We start from the raw sequence: 7,624 nt of genomic DNA on the forward strand, positions 1-7,624 counted from the left end.
TATTCTTTCAAACCATAACTTTGCTCTCTGTCACACCTAAGGGCCTAGCAAATCATGGGCCCTGTTGGCTCACAGAGACAAGTGGAATAAAATTAGTTTCTCAGGTAGCAGCTAGAAAAAATAGGATGCTAAATGTATAGCTCAACCCCTACTATGAAGAAGCTGAAGGCTTGATTTTATTGCTGGAGCAAACCATAGAGAAGTGTCATGAGAAGTGCCCGTATGCTCACTAAAACACCCAAAGGACTAGTTACTAAAACTGCAGACTCCTGATTGAATTTCAAAAAGCACAAAGGAGCATAATCAGTTTTTTTGAAATATGTTTCCCAGGGTCCTACATATTATACCTACTTTTATTTTATTTGATTGAGCTAGGAATACAGACCCACATAGCTACAGAGAGATGTATTTTAGGTGAGCATGTTAATGTTTTCAATAAAACCAAGATAAATAAGAAAAAGAAATGTACTAGGGTTAAAAAACTACTAATAGCATTTTCTGCTACACACTTTGTGCTTGTTCTAAAGCATTCAGCCTCACATGAACACTAATGTATTCATAATCTATAAATTCAACAGGAACTAGGCAGTAATTTTGTTTCTTGTTTAAATTTTGAGTGTGATATTAACCAAAGAAGCTAAATTACCAAAAAATGATTTCAGAAGAATAAGATTTGATCTTCTAATTATACAAAAGTAAAAAGTAAGATAATCACAGATTTATTTTTTCTAAATAGTTGAAGGCTATAAATGATGACTTTAATACCATAAATAAATAAACAAGATAATTTTATGTACTGAATTGCATGGCACCTTACAAAGAATAAGTATTAAAACTCCACAACAATTGAGGTATATTATATAGCAAGATTTCAAGAAAAGGAGAATAATTTATTTGTAATTTTAAGAATATCAAATAAGAGGTAACAAAGTTACCAGTCAAAGGCATAGAGGAACTAGATGTTGTACTGTCATGGATGTTGACGTGATAGAAAAAGGATTTGAAACTTTGAAACTGTGTCTATGAGTTATTAAAAGGTACTAAGTTTTAAAAATGGATAGAGAAATAAAAAGCCCAAGATCTACAGCAAAGCCTTTACTTGAGCTGGTGTAAGTAACACCATAAAGAAATAGGCCACAGTGTACAAATAGAAACATACTGAAGGACAAACACAGTTCTGTAGGGAAAACCTCCCACAAACAACAGTAGGTAAATTACATTGCTTCATATCAAAGGAAAGATATTTATTTCAATCATGATAAAATGTAACAGTAACCAAGAAAACAAAATGACATAAAAAGAACTTGTCATTTGAACATTTATTATTTATAATTATTCTCTTGAAATGTCTCAGGAAATATAACTATATTTGCTATTGCCCTTTAAAAAACCTAAAAATTTACCTATAATTTAAAAAAAATAAATGGAAGAGGAATAAAACAATACATGAAAAAGAGGAAACCCGTCTCCGGGGGCATTCGGGCCAGTGGACAGTGAGGGCGTGACAAGAAGGGAGGTGTCACAGTTTTCCATTTAGATCAACAACTTCAAATTCTTACCATGGAAAAGTCTGAGAAGACTGAAGTGGTTCTCCTTGCTTGTGGTTCCTTCAATCCCATCACCAACATGCACTTCACTTCAGGTTGTTTGAGCTGGCCAAGGACTACTTGAATGGAACAGGAAGCTATAGAGTTGTCAAAGGCATCATCTCTCCTGTTGGCAATGCCTATAAGGAGAAAGGACTCATTCCTGTGCATCACTGGGTCATCACGGCAGAACTTGCCACCAAGAATTCCAAATGGGTGGAAGTTGATACATGGGAAAGTCTTCAGAAGGAGTGGAAAGAGACTCTTAAGGTGCTAAAACACCATCAAGAGAAACCGGAGGCTAGTAACTGTGATCACCAGCAGAATTCACCTATGCTAGAAAGACCTGGATGGAAGAGGAAGTGGACTGAACAAAAACAAGATTCTAATCAAAAGAAATCCCTAGATCCGAAAGCAAAAGCTGCACCCAAGGTCAAGCTGCTGTGTGGGGCAGATTTATTGGAGTTCTTTGCTGTTCCCAATTTGTGGAAGAGTGAAGACATCACCCAAATTGTGGCCAACTATGGGCTCATATGTGTTACTCGGGCTGGAAATGATGCTCAGAAATATATCTATGAATTGGATGTCCTGTGGAAACACCAGAGCAACATTCACGTGATGAATGAATGGATCACTAATAACATCACATCCACAAAAATCCGGAGAGCCCTCAGAAGAGGCCAGAGCATTCGCTACTTGGTACCAGATCTTGTCCAAGAATACATTGAAAATCATAATTTGTACAGCTCCAAGAGTGAAGACAGGAATGCTGGGGTCATCCTGGCCTCTTTGCAGAGAAACACTGCAGAAGCTAAGACATAGGAATTCTACAGCATGATATTTTGGACTTCCCGTTTGGGGATCTGAAACATTCTGGGCGTTAGCAACTGGGGAAGGAAGTTGTGATCTGTTGCCTAAACTAAAGCTTAAGTTTAGTAAAAACTGGCCTCATGTGGTGGCTCATGCCTGTATTCTCAGCCCTTTGGTTGGCCAAGGCAGGCAGATCACAAGGTCAAGATATCGAGACCATCCTGGCCAACATGGTGAAACCCTGTCTTTACTAAAAATACAAAAATTAGCTGGGCATGGTGGTACGTACCTGTAGTCCCAGCTACTCGGGAGGCTGAGTCAAGAGAATTGTTTGAACCAAGAGGCAGAGGTTGCAGTGAGCTGCTTTTGCTGTGTCTATCTCAGACTGTTGACAGTACCCAGCATACTCTAGATGACAGGCGATCACTGAGATTAGACTGCGTTTTGATCTATCATGATAGGACATGCCACAGCCCTACCCTTCAGCTCAATGCAAAATAAGCAGGTGAAAAAATACCCACTTTCCATTTTTTTTTTCTTGGAAGGGAAGAAAAGGACTGCACCATATGTGCAATACTCTGAATATTATGAAGGTTGTCCAAGTCACTGGCTTTTGTCTTACCTGTCTTGTAGTGCTAACAGAACTGAGTATACTCTAAAGAGCTGGGGGACCACTGATATTAAGGACAGCAATTTGAACTAGCACAAAGGTTAAAGAGGTCACCAGAATCTCTGTCTGGGTTAATTAGTGAGACTGTTCTTTTATAAAAGTGGCTGCTGTATCCAATGCACAAGCATCAACACAAAAATCAAGAAAAATGAAGAAACAGGAAAATATATTCTAAAAAGAGAAACAAGATAAATCTCCAGAAACTGATGCTAATGAAGTAAAGATATACATCTTACCAGACAAAGAATTTGAAATGACCATCATTAAGATACTCACAGAAGTCATGAGAACAAGCACGAACAAAGTGAGAAATGCAACAAAGAGATAGTAAATATAGAAAAATACCAAACAGAAATCATAGAGCTGAAGAATATAATAACTGACTGAAAAATTTATTATAAAGGAATTCACCAATATAGAAGATCTGCCAAATCTTATTAGAATGTATTTAGTCAGAAGAACAAAAAATTAAATGAATAAAAAAGAGTGAAGGAAGCCTAATGGACTTATAGGATACCATTAAGTGAACTAATATACACATTATGGAATTTTATACAAAAGGAAAACAGAGAAAGGAGCAGAAATCGTATTCAAATAAATAATGGCAAAATGTTGTCAAATCTTGCCTGTCTAGAAAAGAAAACAGACATCCAAATTCAGAAATTTCAAAGGACAATGAACAAGATGAACCCAGAGAAATTCATGGTTAGATACAATATAGTCAAATTGTTGAAAGTCAAAGACAAAGAGAGAATTTTAAGCCTTGGATGAGAAAAGTGGCATGTTTCATACAAGGGATTGTTATTAAGACTATCTGATTTTTTTAACAGAACTATGGCAGGTCACAGTGGAGTGTACTGATATATTCAAAGTACTGAAAGAAAATACATTTCCAACCGAGAATATGATATCAACAAAACTGTCTTTCAAATATAAAGGCAAGATAAATACTTTTCCAGAAGAACAAAAGTGAGAGTCTTCATCACCACAGGACCTGTCTTACAAATGATAAGTTCTTCAAGTTGGAAAGAAAGGATGCTAAGTGGTAATATGCAAACATATAAAAAAGTAAAATTTATTGATAAAGGTAACTATATAAAAAATAGAGAATACTGAAATATTGTAATGGCTGTGAGTAAATAACTTTCAATTTTTATAAAAGTTAAAATGCAAAAGTATTTAAAGTGGATATAAATATTAAAATATGTTAATGAACTCATAATATAAAAGCATGTTAAATGTGATCTCAATTACATGAAGTGATGGGGGAAAAAGAGTAGTTTTCTTATGCAATAGAGTCAAGGTTTGTGCAAATACATCACTTTATGTAAGATCCATGCTAATAACAAAGAAAATATCTATAGGAGTCACAGAAAAGAAAAAGATAAAGGATTCATGGCTTATCAATATAATACATAAACAAAACACAAAGAAGAAAACAAGAGAGAAAAATAGAGACAAAACAATTATGAGGAAAAAAAAACTAATAAAATGGGAAAAGTGATTTCTTCCCTATTCATAACCAAATGTAAATAGACTAGGCTCCCTATTTAAAAGACTTAATGTAGCTGAATGGATTTAAAAAATCCAAACATATGCTTTCTTCACTCACTTTAGATTAAGAACACTGGCTAAAAGTTTAGGAATAGAAAAAGATGTCTATGTAAATGGCAATCAAATGAAAGCAAGAATGACTGCTTGTGCAGGCAAAATAGACTTTAAGTAAAAAACCTTCAAGCAAGACAAGAAAGACATTATTATATTTATTATATTATATTATATTATATTATTAAAATTATAATTGTCAGTTCAGCACAGAGATGTAACAATTACAAATACGTATACACCCAGTATCAGGGCACCTAAATATATAAACAAATATTGACAGAACTTAAGGGAAAATACATAGTCCCACAATAACAGTAAGAGACTTCAATATCCCACCTTTAATAATAGATAAATAGAGAATAAATAAGAAAACATTAGATTTCAGCAACACTACAGACATTATGGACCTAGTGGACTTGTATAGAACATTCACCCCAACAACAGCAGAACATACATTCTTATCAAGCGCACGGGAAACATTCTCCAGGATAGATCACATGTTAGATTACAAAACAAGTCTTTACAAATATGAGAAGATTGAATCATACGAAGTATATTTTCTTACTACCATAGAAGGAAACTTGAAATCATTAACAAGGAAAATGGAAAAATTTACAAATATGTCAAAATTAAACAACACACTTTTGAATAACCAATGAATCAAAAAAGAAGCAAAAAGGAAAATTAGAAAACATCTTAAGACAAATGAAAATAAAAGCGCAACATGCCAAAACCTATGGAATTCAGCAAAATTAGTAATAAGAGGGAGGTTTGTAGCAATAAAGGACCATAGTTTAAAAGGAGGAAATATTCAAGAAAATAGCTTAACCACACCTCAGAGAAATGAAATCAGAGGAAAAAACAAAGCACAACATTAGCAAAAGAATAGAAATAATAATTATCAGAGAAGAAATACACAGAAAAGAGAAAAACAGACATAAACAATGAAACAGAGTTGGTTATTTGTAAAGATAAGCAAAATGGGCAAATTATTAGGTAGACAAAAGAAAAAAATATTTATATAAATAAAAATTAATGAGACATTAAAACTGACATAAATAAAAAAGATCATAAGAAACTACTATAAATAATTATATTCCAAAATATTAGAATATGCTGGAAGAAAAGAATATATTTCTGGAAACATACAACTAATCAAGGCTGAAATCTAAAGACAGAAAATTGGAATGTAGTAACAATCGATAGGAAGACTGAATCAGTAATGAAAATTTCTCAACAGAAAAAAAAAGCCCAAGACCAGATAGTTTCACTGATAAATTCTAACAAATATTTAAAGAATAATTAATGCCAATCCTTCTCAACTTCTTCCAAAAATTGAAAAGGGAGGAACATTTCTAAATTTTATTTGGTCAGCATTATCCTGATACCAAAGATAGACAAAGATGCTACAAGGAACTACAGGCCAACATTTTAATGTACATAAATGGGAGAAAACCTCAGCAAAATACTAGAAAACAGAATCAACATCATAGTAAAAGAATGATACACTATGACTGAGTGGAATTTATTCTTGGGATACAAGATAGATTCAAAAAATGAAAATTAATAAATGTGATATACTACATTAACATAATGAAGAATAAAAAACACATTATCATCTTAATGGGTGCAAAAAGAAAGCATTTGGAAAAAATCCAATAATTTTTCGCAATAAAACCTCTCAACAAAATAGGAATAGAAGGAAATTATGTTAATGAAATAGAGGCCATGTGTGAAAAGGCTGCAGTTAACAGCATACTCAGTGGTAAAAAGTTGAAAGAAACAGGAACAAAAAAAGATGACCACTGTTACCACTATATTCAAGATAGTACTGAAAATTCTAATCAGAGCAATTAGGCAAGAAAAAAATAAATAAAAAGCTTTGGCATTTGAAAAGAAAAAGTAAAACAATACCTGCTTGTAGGCCATGTGATCTTATTTGTAAAAGTCCTAAAGATCAAACAAAATCTGTCAGAAATACAAAATGAGTTCAATGAAATTGCAAGATATGAAATTAACATAAAAAATCAGTTGTCTTTCTGTACACCAACAACAAATTATCCATAAGGAAAGTAAGAAAGCAATCACATTTACAACAATATTACAAAGGTTACTTAGAATATTGGACTGAAATTTTCTTTACCTGTTGTGTCTCTTCCCGATTTTGGTATCAGGATGATGGTGACTTCATAAAATGAATTAGGGAGAAGTCCTGCCTTTTGGAAGGTTTTCAGAGGGAATGGTACCAGCTAGTCTTTGCATTTCTGGTAGAATTCAGCTGTGAATCTGTCTGGTCTTGGGCTAATTTTGGCTGACAGGCTATTAATTACTGCCTTAATTTCAGAACTGTTATTAGTCTATTCAGGGATTCAACTTCTTCCTACTTTAGTATGGTTAGGGTCTATGAGTCCAGGAATTTATCCATTTCTTCTAGATTTTCTAGTTTATTTGCATAGAGGTGTTTATTGTATTCTCTGATTATAGTTTGCATTTCTGTGGGGTCAGTGGTGATATCCCCTTTATCATTTTTATTGTGTCTATTTGAGTCTTCTCTCTCTTCTTCCTTATTAGGATAGTGAGTAGTCTATCTATTTTGTTAATTTTTTCAAAAAATCAGCTCCTGGATTTGTTGAGTTTTTGGAGAGTTTTTCATGTCTCTATCTCCTTCAATTCTACTGTGATCTTAGTTATTTATCTTATTCTGCTAGCTTTTGTATTAGTTTGTTCTTGCCTCTCTAGCTCCTTTAATTGAGATTTTAGGGTGCTGATTTGATATCTTTCTAGCTTTCTGATGTGGGCATTTAGTGCTATAAATTTCCCTTTTAACATTGCTTTAGCTGTGTCCCAGAGATTCTGGTATGTTACGTCTTTGTTCTCATTGGTTTCAAAAAATTTTATTTCATTATTTACCCAGGAGTCATTCAGGACTTTATTTTCAGTCTGTGTGTGT

At 33.5% G+C, this 7,624-nt stretch overlaps 1 pseudogene; it reads left to right on the forward strand.

Moving 5' to 3' along the window:
• The first annotated feature begins 1,494 nt into the window (after positions 1-1,494).
• On the forward strand, positions 1,495-2,525 carry LOC108300465 (annotated as a pseudogene).
• The last annotated feature ends 5,099 nt before the right edge of the window (positions 2,526-7,624 follow it).

This window comes from Cebus imitator, unplaced genomic scaffold (genome assembly GCF_001604975.1).
Source record: "Cebus imitator isolate Cc_AM_T3 unplaced genomic scaffold, Cebus_imitator-1.0 Scaffold27, whole genome shotgun sequence".
Taxonomy (NCBI): Eukaryota; Metazoa; Chordata; class Mammalia; order Primates; family Cebidae; genus Cebus; species Cebus imitator.